Source organism: Pleurodeles waltl, chromosome 9 (assembly GCF_031143425.1).
Source record: "Pleurodeles waltl isolate 20211129_DDA chromosome 9, aPleWal1.hap1.20221129, whole genome shotgun sequence".
Lineage (NCBI taxonomy): Eukaryota > Metazoa > Chordata > Amphibia > Caudata > Salamandridae > Pleurodeles > Pleurodeles waltl.
This window is the reverse complement of record NC_090448.1, coordinates 871,126,162-871,141,536: the sequence shown is the minus strand read 5'-3', so window position 1 is coordinate 871,141,536 and position 15,375 is coordinate 871,126,162. Positions and strand designations below refer to the sequence as shown.

Genomic DNA, 15,375 nt, shown 5'->3' with positions numbered 1-15,375 from the left:
ACGCTGTATCACCCTACCCATTTCAATGGCAGGCTGCATCTCGCTAATGAAGATGGTCATACTTCCAAAATTACTCTATTTATTTCTAAGTATTCCATTCCCACCAACTAGACACTTTCTTAAATTGTTAAAAACACAAATTATCAGACTGGCGTGGGCTGGTAAATAACCGCGTTTGAGATGGGAAATACTCGTTCAACCATTTGCCAACGGGGGCTTTGAAGCCCCTGATCTAGAGCGCTACAACTGCACGCAGGCACACTTTGCACATTACTGGTACCAACCACACCCTTACATGGCGCATCCAGCAGCAGAGCAGGGTTACATGGCCCCGATTCCCCACTCCGCATATCTGAGGCCAGACATGGTAATCACTTCCCCCAAGATTCCACAGTGGCCTGCACGCAAAGAGCTTGGCAAAAGATAGCTAGCCGGGCAGGGAGGAGCTTACTATGTTCGCTGGACATGCCACTGTTAAAACAAGGAGCGGTCTCAGTTACATGTGAAACAGCAAGTACAAAATTACTAACAAACTTGAACATTCACACATGGGAGACCTGTGCAAAGACGCCCACTTACTGGAACGAGAGGCAATCCCAAACAGTCTGTTGCAGACCCCACTGTATTCTTTTTTGTATATCCGCCTCAAGCGCAGCATCAGAGACATTACACCGACCTTCCCACTGGAACCACTCAAGGTGAACGCATTTCATATACTGCTGCATGTGAAGTTAACAGGACACTTGGTTTCTTCATTCTACCACCACATGCAGCCAGAGCAGCCAATGGTAGTGGGGGTGCACGGGAAGGTTGGGATAGAGAGTTGCAGATGCCTCTTTCGGACAAACAATGGGTATATTGCTGTAAACAGACAAGTAGGATCACAGCTAGTAGTAGGTTGAGAATTATACACTATAATTTCCTACACAGGTTATACTACACACCCCTGAAGCTCCATAAAGATGGTCTAAGGCCAGATGAAAATTGCGCTAGATGTGGGATGGAAAATGCGGATTTCCTACACTTGGCCTGGCTGTGCCGCTCCCCCCCCGGGTACTGCGATACTGGAAAGAAGTCAAAAGGGCAATATCCCTCATGATATCCACACCATTAGCGCTTATATCACAGATAGCTGTACTTGGCTATACAGAAGAGTTGGAGGGTGCACACCGTAGATATATAGGCCTAGGTCTCCTACTGGCAAAACAGAGGGTGGCATGCAGATGGGGAGAGGAAGGGCGCCCATATTCAAAGAATGGCTGTTAGACTTGCTATTCAGTAAAGACCAGCAGGAGGTTTATGCAGAGTTGCAGCACCCCACCTCACGTCCTAAGGATATATGGGGACCATTGAACACATATTTGCTCCAGAACCCAGACAGTATGCTGTCTGCTTCAACTACAGGTGATCTTTAGAAAAAAGTATAAGCATACCGGACAATACGGACCCAGAAATGGGCGACAAAGGCATGGAGGTAAGGGCGCATAGTCAATGTACTTACTTATTCATAAATGTGTGTATTACAAAATGCATAACAGAAACAGGAGGTGGCTTATGGGATGTTAAATTGTATGATTTTTTTCTTTTTTCTTATTTCCAATATGATCACTGCGAAATCAATAAATTAATAATTTAAAAAAAGAATGACGACAAATATACATTTATTGATATTGACATACTTTCCACAACAACCGCATCTAGAAATGCCCAGTCCCCACCTTTTGCATGAAATGTACTCTTGCATAATATAACACGAACATGGGGTAATATTACACTGGAGTAAATGACTTTATGACTGCAATGTCACCGTCTGTGAATTCCCTTTTTTCGTAAATTTTGCCATTTGCACCCGTAACACAGTTTAATGCGCGCTGAGATCTCTTGCATAATTTGATTTGTAAAGTGCGCCTCGTTATTGGACACGTTACATCAGCAAAGGCTGGTTTGATGATAACAGTCGTAGTCAAAAATACGAACAAGTTCACTTCTTTTGAATTTATCATTTAACGTACATTTTTTTGTTATTTCTCTTTAAAAAAAAGCACCGAACCAGGATCAAATCTTAGATTTGATATTTAAAAAAATCCTACAATTTCTTAAAAAAAAGAATTGTAAGAATGAGTGCAGGGCTGCTCTTTCACGCACGTGAGTGGAAACTCGAATCCCCTTCGCACTCTGACGCGTAGAGGAAATTGTTAAGCCTCTGATCACTTAAGATTGTATTTTATGAGGCGTCGACCCTTATCTCATGTTTTGGAGCCTGGGGGCTTGTGGTTTATAGGTCGATAGTACACCTTGAAAGTAACACTGCCTGGTAAACTGCGGTTCAGGTCCATTAACCCTCATATTTACCTGCCATTTTCTGTCTAGCCCTTGTGAGTAATGAGCCTATCAGTTTAGAGACACAGTACACAGTTTCTCCGGGGCAGCACAGTTCTTGTCATCTTACGGAGGTAGAGAGAGGTCAAATGGCGGCCAGTGGTGTTTTGGAAGGCAGGACGTACACAGAGAAGCAAAGAATATGAAAAACCGTAAGCGTGCACCCTGGAACCGATCCAGGAGAATTACAAAGTGCCTAGAAGCAGACGCTTCTGTGGGCCAGGCAGCTATGATTACCTCCCATTTTGAATACATATTTTCACATTATTTTTAGACTTATTGCAGGCGCCCGAGAGGCGCTATATCACTGAGTGCACAAAGATGTGTGGATGCATAATTACGTACAATGGCAATGCGATGGGTGGCTGCCTGTATTCCTGCATCCAACAGCAGAGGTACCATAAGCAGGGATGCAGTCCAGCATTGAGAGGAATTCGTGGGCTAGTGTCTCGACCGAGGTGTGTAACTGGGTCTCAGGCTGTGCAGGGGAGATGCTCCTTGGCTGGATGCCCAGCTCTTGGGATGAAATTCAGAAGCTTATTGCTATGTTGCTTGCTTGTCAGGTTCTTCATCCCACCATCTAGCAGTGGTAGTCTATATGTGACTAACACAAATGGTAAAACTTTGAGTTCCACCAGGCTTTCCAAGTGCAAAGGACCACGCAGATGGAGCAACTCCAAAGAATGTCACAGAGTGGGTGGTTCTGCTTTTGGGGGTGAGAGTAGGTAGAGCAGGTATCATATGAACACTAGACCCTGCTGTGGCCATACTGGGATGAACAGGACAGACAGGGTCATGGACGGGTCTAATGACATACTAAAGGGCTGAAAGCCTTGAGTAATTTGAAGGCGTCAGCTAAGACCTGCACAATTTGCTGGGCAGTTAGGGGTCAATGTCAAGCCTTATACATGTTTCATAAGGGAATGATTGGTGGTAGGAAGCCATCACATCTTTCGTAGCCTTTGTTCAGCTCAGGACTTTAGATATCATTCCTTATGGGAGATTTGTCCTTTCTTCACCGAAAGTCATCAAGCTATTTAAATACTTAAGATAACTTGATGTGGTCATAAAGGACTTATGCTCTATTTTACTGTGGCCTTAAATATTTTTTTGTGTCAGTGCAGTGACACTCAGGTCTTCTTTTGACTCTATCAGGGTTGGTTGAAACTGCAGCAGCACTCCAGTGCTGCCTTACTAAATTCAGCCATTGGATTGTCAGCAACCCAATGAAATGAAAATCAACACAGGATGAAATCCTCATTTCTGGAAATACCAAATCTTTACAAGTGATAATTTCTATCATTTTTCCATTGTCCCATGTGACTTCCCAGTCCTGTTGGTAATTTTGGTAATTCTGATTGATGACAACTTCATATGGTGAAAACAGATGAAATCACACGCTCCTGCTTTTTACAGCTGTGCTCAGAAAGCTAGATTCTCTGTTATAGTCCATTAATTTACAAGGTAAAACACGCATTGTCTTCCACTAATGTTGCATTGATTCAATAGGTTGTATCTCTGTTGAATGACAAACGTGTTTTTCAAAAAATCTTAGAGGTTATAGAATGCAAGAGCTTGCTTCTGGCAGAACTGGGGTGTCACAGCCATGCCACCCTGGCTTTAAATTCACTATGCAGATTATCTGTTGCAAGGAGTAATATTTGTAAGGTACCTTGAATATATTGAACCTTCTAGTTGCCTGCCCTCACTACGTATGAGGGACCTCCAATTTGTGCTTGTTTCCATCCCCACTTGATTAAATCCAGTTAATCCCTTTTGTACCTTTATGCTCCTGTTTTCTCCATTACAAAGATAGATTATTATGTGAAGGAGCTGAGCCTAGAACATAGCCATTTGATCAGTGACTTGTCACTTTTACGTATGTCATCCCTTTAAATCTGTCTGCTTGTGGGGTTGCATGACTGATCATTACTTAAGTACCGTGGCTACACGCACCCAGTGGATTTCAGTGAATCATCCATCTATTTACTAAAGGACTGATTTTGGCTGCATTCCCCCTGTGAATGCCTCTAGATCAGGGTCCAACCTTTTCTATATTAAGAAATAGTTATGTTCAATGAAAATCATGCTGCAGTACTAGTATTACTAATGTGGAAATAATGACCACGTCAGACAAGATTACAATAGTTGCCATTCCATTCAGAATTACCATTAGTGATTTCCTCAGTGTGTGAGGCAAGTTTGCCAGCAATCCTGTGAAAATAGCATGTCAATTTGGAATGCCTGAACAGGGTGAATACATGATAGGAGACAGCCTTTACAATGCTGTCTTTACAACGGGATGCCTTTACCACGCATCATTTACCATATAATGCCTTTACCATGCAGTGTCTTTACTACATATGCCTTTACCACGAACTTACCTTTACCATGCATGCCTTTAAAACAAAAGGTAAGTATATTTAAAGAATGTGTGTGTATGGTGGTGTCTTATCCAGGTGGCTGGTTGACACCTGTTTGGTATAAGTCAATAAGGACGCTCAATGAAGGACTGCACGCCAATTATGAATACAATTTAGCTTTACTAGAATTTCAGGTAAATGCAGGCATTTAGCACATCAACAATAGTGGAATAAGAATAGCAATGAAAAGCATCTATTCATATATATAAACACTACAAAGAGCATCTATGTATACGTATGAGCAAATAGTTCATTGACAGAAAAAAAAGCATCTATTTATATATAAGTACACTAAAAAAGAGCATCTATGTATACATCTGAGCAAAGAGTTCATTGACAGATATAAATTTGGAATAACTGTATATCCAAATGTGATACACTACGATGTTCAGGGAGCAGAATATAAACAAGTTGAATACTTCAGATAAGCTTTGATTTACTGCACACTAAAATGCATATTTCAATTACTGTAGCAGACTCACACTACGATGTTCAGAAAGAAAAAAAACTATAAACGAGCTGAATTTCTCAGATTATAAACACAGTGCAAGCATAATGATCAATCATAATAATAGAGCAGAGAAACAAAAGCCTTTCATCCCTGGATGGAACTTAACTTAGTCCACGAAATGCTGGGAAGCCCTCTACCGCCCGCCTGGACCTCTCTCCCCCTCGAGCGTCACCTCTTGGAACAGCAAAACAGGGAGGCAGCTCTGGGTCTGAAGATGACAGTTTCACAACTCCATCTGCAAGCTTCAATTCCCTCACCCACCTTTCAGAGTTTAAGTAACCTGAAGCTTGGATTCTATCCCCTTCCAGTATTTTCTAGCTATGTTATCAGTACATGTCTCTTGGCTGCCTTGCCATTCCCTGGCCATTGTTTTCTTTCCATCTTTTACTGTGGTCTCGTTCTCAAGGTGGAGACTGAATCTCCTTCACAGCCTGTTTCCCACACATGCAGCTGCAAATAAGTTTATCTACGGAATGTCAAAAGAAAACAAGCTTGAAAGCGAACATCGTGAATTTCTTCCACGTTGCTCTGGCTTCGGCAGGCATCACGCTCATCTACACTGTTCAAGCTAATTAACCCCTCGCATCACAATGTCTTCCACACCTTGCCCTACACTGATCACTCCACCCCTTAGATGAGCGCGATGCTTGCGAAACCAGAAGGATTTATTGTAACACTTCGCTAGCTAGATTGCTATGAATACTTGTTAGCATTATTCTAAGCACCTGCATTTTAGTATAAAGCTAGTTTGTGCGTACATATAGTCTACATAGTATCATCATTAGCGTGACACAGACAATCAATAACCAGATTAGCGGATGTAACACTATATTTAGCGTCTTATTAGCTCCTGGTGCCCATCCTAAGAAGATGTCATACCAATGGTGCTCAGTTACTTGCTGGATGCGTGAAGCAGTGTGCATAAGCTGTTTGGCGTCTATGGTCATCTGTTTGGCGGTATCCTTGGTATATTTAGCTGCCATGTCGAATTTAGCAAATGTGATTTGTGCCTAGCGCCTGATTGCCTCTAGTCTAGGTAGCTTCACAACAAGCGGGATGTTCCATTCTAACTGTGCTTGCATTTGCGTCTGTACTGGTGTAAAAGGTACAATGGTATCACAATATTTACATATCATGTTTGGCGTATAATTCAAAGCCTGTACCGTTGCGGGCATTCCCTGCAACTCGTTCAGTCCGTTGGCATGTCAGATTTGCTGTCCGGTTACCTTCCAGGTTACAGCTTTGGCAGCCATCCACTTGCCTCCAGGTACCTTCACATTGCAAAGTGAAACATTTCCCTGGTCATCAGTTACATTAGCGGTTTGAGGTGCACAAGTGACATGAAGGTCCGTGATGACATTCTCTGCTACATTCGGTCGGACTAATATACTTTTTCCGGTTATAATCATGACCGTAAACAGGAACCACGTCATCGATGCAGATGTCATCATTTACGACCGTGGGGTAAGTCTCACTGCAGGTACAAATTCAGGTGCATTAGAATTCTTTAAAAGTACAATATACGTACTCCCCACCCCTTGACTCAATATCTCTCCTGCCTCTGGCTTTTTCCCTGGATGATGCCCCCATACTCTTCTTCCTGTGCTTCCAAATCCTCCTTCACTTCTCTGAGTGTTATCGGGGGGGGCAGATCTTTCTTCAATGTGGGGGGTATACGCTTGTTCACAAATCAATTGGGCAAGTCTGTCATGTGCTTGATACGATACAGTAGCATCTCCTTGGTTCAGTACTACTACTTTAACCTCTCCTCTAAAATCTGGGTCTATGACTTCCCCTAGCACCAACGCTCCCTTGATGGCTAGACTGGATCGAGGGGCAATTCTACCATATGTTCCAGGTGGTACTCTCACTCCTATTCCTAGGGGAACAGTCTTCACCTGCCCTACGGGTATTTCTCCATCCTCTGGAGCAAACAGGTCCAGTCCTATACTGCCAGAAGTAGCCTGTAAAGGTAATCGAGCTTGAGGGTCTGTTTTCCAGGCAATCATTGTGTGGGTGATTTCTTTATCATGCCCTGTCATCCGAATGAAAGGAGTCTGCTGCCCAACTGGTCTATTGTTCAATTCGAACAAGGCTTTGTCTAAATTACTACTCCATCCTTTTAGAGTCTGATGTGCTGATAACTTTTTTAGCTGTTCTTTCAACAATCCGTTATATCTCTCAATCATGCCTGCAGCTTGTGGATAATAACTAAGGTGTAAAATCCACAGAATTCCCTGTTCCTGCGCCCAATCCTGCACTGTTTTCCCTGAAAAGTGTGTGCCCCTATCTGTTTGGATTTCATCAGGTACCCCATAATGTTTTATCAGGTAGTCTAGCCCTCGCAAAGTGGACTTTTGGTCTGCAGACTTACAGGGCATACCCAACATAAGGCCAGAGTAGGTGTCCACCATGGTCAATACGTAGCTTTTTCCTCCTTACTTTGGTAGCGGCCCGATATAGTCCAATTGCCACACTGTAGCGGCTGCGGTTCCTCTTCTGATATGGCCGCTAGGCTTCTTTTGCATGGGCATTTGTCTTATCTGGTTGCATGTGGGGCACTCTTTTACTGCTTGTTGGACCTGTTCTTTAGTAACTGGAATCTGTTGTTGCTCTGCCCATGCATAAGTGCCATTCTCTCCTAGATGTCCCGATGTTGCATGGGCCCAGTTTGCTAGAGCAGCTTCAGCCTCCTCATTGATGATCACTGTTCGTGTTTTGGCCATCTGATCTGTGGTGTTGTTGAATAGAGATGCAAGTGAGGTGTCTGATGGGCAATGGGCATCCACATGTCCCACATAGATTTGACATTTTTGCCTTTTCTCCCATATCTCTTCCCATAGCTGCTCGCCTCCCCAAATGGGGGTGCCTTTGATTTTCCATCCATCCTTGCGCCAAGTCGGGCCCAGCTTACTAGTCCTTGGTAGGTGGCCCAGCTGTCAGTGTACACAAACTTTTTCTCTCCGATGGGGACCTGTTCGATCACTGCTGCTACCCCCTGCAGTTCTGCAAGCTGACTTGATCCATTATTTCCTCCTCGCAGCAACAGCGTTTCTGTAGCAGGCTGGAATGCGACTGTTTGCCATTGTCTTTTTCCTTGATGGTACTAGGCGGTACCATCTGTGAACCATGCATTTTGCTGTTCTTCTGTGAGCTGTTCAAAAGGTGGGGCTGTTTTAAATGGTGAGGACTACATCTCAGATGGCTCTGGCGAGGGGACCATTGCTTGTAAGTCCACTGCCCCCAGTATATCTTCTTGTAACTTCGATACTCCTGCTGGCCCCGGTTTTGCCCTCTGCTGCAGATACCATTTCCACTTTACGATGGTAGACTCCTGCGCCCTGCCTACTTTAGTGCCAACCCCTCCTTCTCTTATCCAGCCTAGTAAGGGGACCCGTGTTCTTAAGGTAACCGGCCGGTCACCAGTTATGCGCTCTGTTTCTACTAACGCCCAATATACTCCTGCTAGTTCTTTTTCTAACGGGGCATAATTGCTCATGGATGGAGTTAATCTCTTTGACCAAAATCCTTGTGGCACTCTCTTTTTTCCTTGCCTCTGCCATAAACTCCACATCACTACATCATCCTGTACTATAATTTCCAGCTCAAATGGGTCTCCTTCTGTGATGGGACCTAACGTGAAATAATTCTGTAATGCATCTTTTGCTCCCTCAAAGGCCTCTTGCTGTTCAGGTCCCCATTGGAAAGGGTGATTTTTTCGTGTGACTTGATATAATGGTCTCAATATTAATCCTAAGTGAGGGATATGTTGTCTCCAGAATCCCATCAAACCAATAAATCATTGTGCTTCTGCCTTAGTTGAAGGAATCTTTAGCTGCTGTACCGTATGAATCACTTTCTGTGGTATTCTTTTTACTGGTCCTGACCAAATAGCGCCCAGGAATTTCACCTCTTGTGCCGGGCCTTGGACCTTTTTTGGGTTAATAGCCCATCCTCTCTGCTGTAAGTATTCAATTAATCTTTCCAGCGTGTCTGAGACTTGCTCTTTAGTGTACCCACTGATCATGATGTCATCAATGTAATGTGCAAGTCGGGTGTTTCCAGCCGAGAAGTTGGCTAAATCTCTGGCTATTAGCCCATGACACAATGTGGGACTACGCACGTACCCCTGGGGCAACTTCCTGAATGTGAATTGTCTGTCCTGCCAGCTTATTGCAAATTGGTCTTGACTGGCCTCATCAATATCAATTGAAAAGAAGGCATTTGCTAGATCAATCACGGCATGCCATTCCCCCACATCTTTACTCAACTGTTCCACCATTGTGATGATGTCTGGAATGGTGGCTGCCAAGGGTGGAGCCGTTCAGTTGTCGATAGTCGACAGTCATTCGATAGGTATCATCTGGTTTCTTCAACGGGCCATATAGGAGAGTTAAATGGGCTCACAGCCGGGCTTAAAACACCTGCATCTAGCAACCCCTGCATGGCTTCTGAAATCTCTTTATGACCTCCGGGTATGCGGTACTGTTTAATGCACACCGGCTCCTTTGGAGGAGGCACATGTAATGGACTCCACTTTGCATGCCCAACCAGAACTGTCCTAGATTTCTTTATGTGTACGCTCCTCACACCAAAAGTAAATGTTCCCCATTGCGTATCAATAGTTTTGCCTAGTAACAAATCCATGCCAATAATGTATTCTGGTACTTCAGCTATTAACCGGTTCTGTGCCGAGGACGTAGTGGTTACGTCCTGCGGCACAGTGCTGCTGTGCCGAGGACGTAACCATTACGTCCTCGGCACACAGCTCAGAGGGAGCGCTCTCGCTCCCTCTGTGTGCTTCCCCCCACCCCCCCAAAGGCAGGGATGGAAGGGGAAGCCCTTCCCCTTCCACCCCCGACCCCCCCCGTGACAGCGCGCAAGCGCGCGCTGTTTGTCACAGAGCCTCCCCCATCGCACTGGAAGCTCAGCTTCCAGCGCGATCGGAAGAGAAATGCTTTGCATTTCTCTTCCGATCACGTGAGGGAGGCCGAGAGAGGCTTCAAAGGGAAGGAAATGTATTTCCTTCCCTTTGAAGTCTCTCTCTGCGTTTTGGCAGCCGGATTGAAAGCAATCAGGCTGTCAAAACGCCCACTAGACACCAGGGATGTCTTTTACAAAATGAAATGGACATGAGGGAGCGACCCCTTGGGCAAGGGTCGCTCCGGGGGGGGGGGGCATTTTTTTTTAAGGCCTTTTCTGCCCCCAGAGGGGGCAGAAACCTCTAGGCACCAGGGCTAATTTTTTTTTTGTTTTGTTTTTTCTTTTAGGTGTGGGGAGCGACCCCATAGGCAAGGGTCACTCCCAAAGGGGGCAAATTATATTTAGGCCATTTCTGCCCCCCTTGGGGGCAGATTGGCCTATTTTTATGAGGCCAATCTGCCCCCAAGGGGGGCAGAAACCACTAAACACCAGGGAGTTTTTGTTGTTGTTCGTTTTTCACGTAAGGGGAGCAACCCCTTAGGCAAAGGTCGTTCCCCTGGGGGGCAAATTTATTTTAGGCCATTTCTGCCCCCCATGGGCCTATTTTAATTAGGCCGATCTGCCCCCAAGGGGGGCAGAAACCACTAGGCACCGGGGATTTTTGTTGTTGTTGTTGTTTTACAGATGGGGAGCGTCCCCTTAGGCAAGGGTCCCTCCCCTGGAGGGGCAAATTGTATTTAGGCCATTTCTGCCCGCTTTGGGGCAGATTGGCAGATTTTAGGTCAATCTGCCCCCAAGGGGGGCAGAAACCACTAGGCACCAGGGATCTTTTTTTTGCGCCGTCACGCAAGGGGAGCGACCTTGTAGGCAAGGGTTGCTCCCGGGGGGGGGGGGAATTTATTTTAGGCCATTTCTGCCCCCCCTGGGGTCGGCTGAGCTAGAGGCCAAAATCCACAGGTAGGCACTTTGCAAAAAACACCTCTGTTTTCTGTGAAAAAATATGATGTGTCCACGTTGTGTTTTGGGCCCTTTCCTTTCGTGGGCGCTAGGCCCACCCACACAAGTGAGGTACCATTTTTATCGGGAGAATTGGGGGAACGCTGGGTGGAAGGACATTTGTGGCTCCTCTCAGATTCCAGAACTTTCTGTCACCGAAATGTGAGGAACATTTGTTTTTTTAGCCAAATGTTGAGGTTTGCAAAGGATTCTGGGTAACAGAACCTGGTCAGAGCCCCACAAGTCACCCCATCTTGGATTCCCCTAGGTCTATAGTTTTCAAAAATGCACAGGTTTGGTAGGTTTCCCTAGGTGCCAGCCGAGCTAGGGGCCAAAATCCACAGGTAGGCACTTTGCAAAAAACACCTCTGTTTTCTGTAAAAAACAATGGGATGTGTCCACGTTGTGTTTTGGGCCATTTCCTTTCGTGGGCACTAGGCCTACCCGCACAAGTGAGGTACCATTTTTATCGGGAGACTTGGGGGAACTCTGTGTGGAAGGAAATTTGTGGCTCCTCTCAGATTCCAGAACTTTCTGTCACCGAAATGTGAGGAAAATTTGTTTTTTTAGCCAAATTTTGAGGTTTCCAAAGGATTCTGGGTAACAGAACCTGGTCAGAGCCCCACCACAAGTCACCCCATCTTGGATTCCCCTAGGTCTATAGTTTTCAAAAATGCACAGGTTTGGTAGGTTTCCCTAGGTGCCGGCTGAGCTAGAGGCCAAAATCTACAGGTAGGCACTTTGCAAAAAACACCTCTGTTTGCTTTAAAAAAATGTGATGTGTCCACGTTACGTTTTGGGGCATTTCCTGTAGCGGGCGCTAGGCCTACCCACACAAGTGAGGTATCATTTTTATCGGGAGGCTTGGGGGAACATAGAATAGCAAAACAAGTGTTATTACCCCTTGTCTTTCTCTACATTTTTCCCTTCCAAATATAAAAGAGTGTGTAAAAAAGACGTCTATTTGAGAAATGCCCTGTAATTCACATGCTAGTATGGGCACCCCGGAATTCAGAGATGTGCAAATAACCACTGCTCCTCAACACCTTATTTTGTGCCCATTTTGGAAATACAAAGGTTTTCTTGATAGCTATTTTTTACTCTTTATTTTTCAGCAAATGAATTGCTGTATACCCGGTATAGAATGAAAACCCACTGCAGGGTGCAGGTCATTTATTGGCTCTGGGTACCCAGAGTTCTTGATGAACCTACAAGCCCTATATATTCCCGCAACCAGAAGAGTCCATCAGACGTAACGGTATATTGCTTTAAAAAATCTGACATTGCAGGAAAAAGTTACAGAGTAAAACGTAGAGAAAAATTGCAGATTTTTTCACCTCAATTTCAATGTTGTTTTTTTCAGTTGTTATTTTCTGTAGGAAACCCTTGTAGGATCTACACAAATTACCCCTTGCTGAATTAAGAATGTTGTCTACATTTCAGAAATGTTGCGGTTTCTGGGATCCAGCATTGGTTTCATGCCCATTTCTGTCACTAACTAGAAGGAGGCTGAAAGCACAAATAATCGTAAAAATGGGGTATGTCCCAATAAAATGCCAAAATTGTGTTGAAAAATTGGGTTTTCTGGTGCAAGTCTGCCTGTTCCTGAAAGCTGGGAAGCTGGTGATTTTAGCACCGCAAACCCTTTGTTGATGCAATTGTCAGGGAAAAAACTACAAGCCTTCATATGCAGCCCCTTTTTCACATTTTAAAAAAAAAAACGAAATCTTCACTGTATTTTGGCTAATTTCTTGGCCTCCTTCTGGGGAGGCCACAAAGTCTGAGTACCTCTAGAATCCTTAGGATGTTGGAAAAAAAGGACGCAAATTTGGCGTGGGTAGCTTATGTGAACAAAAAGTTATGAGGGCCTAAGCACGAACTGCCCCAAATAGCCAAAAAAAGGCTCGGCACAGAAGGGGGAAAACGCCTGGCAGCGAAGGGGTTAAAACGTCTGCTGTGAACGGGGGTCCTTTACCGATTGACAATTTAAGCTTAACAGGTTTGTCCTCTGTCCCTGCACCCCCGTAACCATTAATGATCACACCCTTCCCTGGCAGCCTCTTAGGGTTTCCATTTATCAGTTACTTCCGCACCTGTATCGAGCAGTGCCATAACATGTTGTGTTCCTTTGTGCCAATAAATGATGAGAGGTACATATGGCCACCTGTCCCCGGGGCTTACCTCTTGCACTGCTCTGACCCCCGGGGTATAGCCTGACCTTCATAATAAGGGGTCTGGGACTTCCCAGCCTTCGCTGGACAAGTCGGGATATAGAGTTGAGACAGGCACCTTCCTATTTTTCCCTGATTCAGTTTTTTCCTTCTCAGACTCTTCCATGGGTGGTGCTGAGGGCTGTTTCTCATCAAATGCCTCTTTCTCTTTCTGTCTACTCTGCAATGCTTTCCATTTATTAAGCAGATATAGGGGTAGGCTTTCCATCTATCTCCTCTTTCTTCACCCAGCATTCAACAAATCTATCCACATTTGTCATCTGGTCACTTTTATTGTAGATTCTCCTCCCTTATACTTATTGTCCTGCCCCACTGCTCTTGCTGATTTTTGTCTATCAAGCCCTTCTAATTGTGCCATTAATAATACCACATCCCCCACTGGTCTTCCCTGAGCGGGTCCTAGAAGGGCCAAAAGGCACCTTTCATATGCAGAGGGGCATTTCTGATTAACGGTGCCCTGATCCCTGCTGTCACGGGTTCAACATCAGGTCCTAAAAACTGTTGGGAGTACACTGCGTTCTGCATCCCCATTTCTTGCAGTTGTTCATTTGCCTTTGAAATCGTATGCCAAGGACCCCAACTCTCCTCCACATCTATAGCAGTTGGGTACAATTGCTTCACTCCTTCCATCAACCAACCCATTAGAGAGAAAGTTTGATGCCCCTGTGCACCTCGTAACCGTTGCCCTAACATAGCATGTGTAGTTACTGATCCCATTTTCAAAAGTTCGGTTGGCGACAAATATGTACCATCTGCTCCAGTGTCCCACAATCTCACCAACCATTTAAACAAGGGCTCTGCAGGCATCTGCCTAAACATACGAGTTATCTCTAACAATTCACTCTGTGTATAATCTCTTACCAAACGTGAATTCTGTATTTGCCCACCATTCACTCCCTTTGATTTATTCTGCACGAGTGGGCGAACCTCCATTACACTTCCCCTTTCACCTTCAATTTCACCTACACATCCTTCTCCACTTTCAACTCCACCTAGTTCTGCTACACGTACTTCCACCTCATCCTCCCAATTCCAGTCATCATCATTATCCAAGACTGTTCCATCCCAAGTATAAGGATCCCAGTTTTCTTTGCGTACCAATGCCCTCACTTGCACAGCTGAGGGTATTTTAGGCTTCTGCCTACTCTTCTGTTTTGCTACTCGTACTGCTAATGCAGTGCACCTTGCCTCTATTTGGTCACCCCTAGTCACTGCACTTTCTATAGTTTCTTTCAGAAGTAACTGCCTTTCCTGCAAGGCTGCAGCCTCATCCCGCAGTTTTCTTATCTCTGCATCTTGTGTTAATGTTTTCCTGTATACCGTACGGAGAGCAGACAGGAAAAGCCATCCCACTTGCCCTCCTACTTTGAGCTCCAGCTTTGCCCCTCTTAGCTTCACACTCTCAACTGCATCTTCCACTAAAAGGGGAGTCACTTTCTCATCTAATGCCTCCCATAACACCGGCACCGCCCAGCGGTTCAGGAGCCCTGCCACACCAGAGAACGGGTCAGTTGCTAACCACCCGGGAATGGATCTGGCTTCTGCCCCATGCTGTCTTCCGCTCTCTGCCTCACTTTTCTTACGTCCCCAAAGAGGCATTATTGACTTATACCCCACTCCTGGTACCAAATGTCTTATCCAGGTGGCTGGTTGACACCAGTTCGGTATAAGTCAATAAGGACGCTCAATGAAGGACCACACGCCAATTATGAATACAATTTAGCTTTACTAGAATTTCAGGTAAATGCAGGCATTTAGCACATCAACAATAGTGGAATAAGAATAGCAATGAAAAGCATCTATTCATATATATAAACACTACAAAGAGCATGTATGTATACGTATGAGCAAAGAGTTCATTGACAGAAAAAAAAGCATCTATTTATATATAAGTACACTACGAAGAGCATCT

General features: G+C 44.9%; 1 long non-coding RNA gene across 1 annotated transcript in view; it reads right to left on the bottom strand.

Moving 5' to 3' along the window:
* Window positions 1-4,904: 4,904 nt before the first annotated feature.
* The window catches only part of LOC138260052 (uncharacterized), a 163,817-nt gene continuing 153,346 nt past the window's right edge, over window positions 4,905-15,375 (bottom strand). Inside the window, exon 5 of the long non-coding RNA XR_011198801.1 lies at window positions 4,905-6,787. This is a non-coding gene — a long non-coding RNA (uncharacterized lncRNA). The remainder of the gene's footprint in view (window positions 6,788-15,375) is intronic.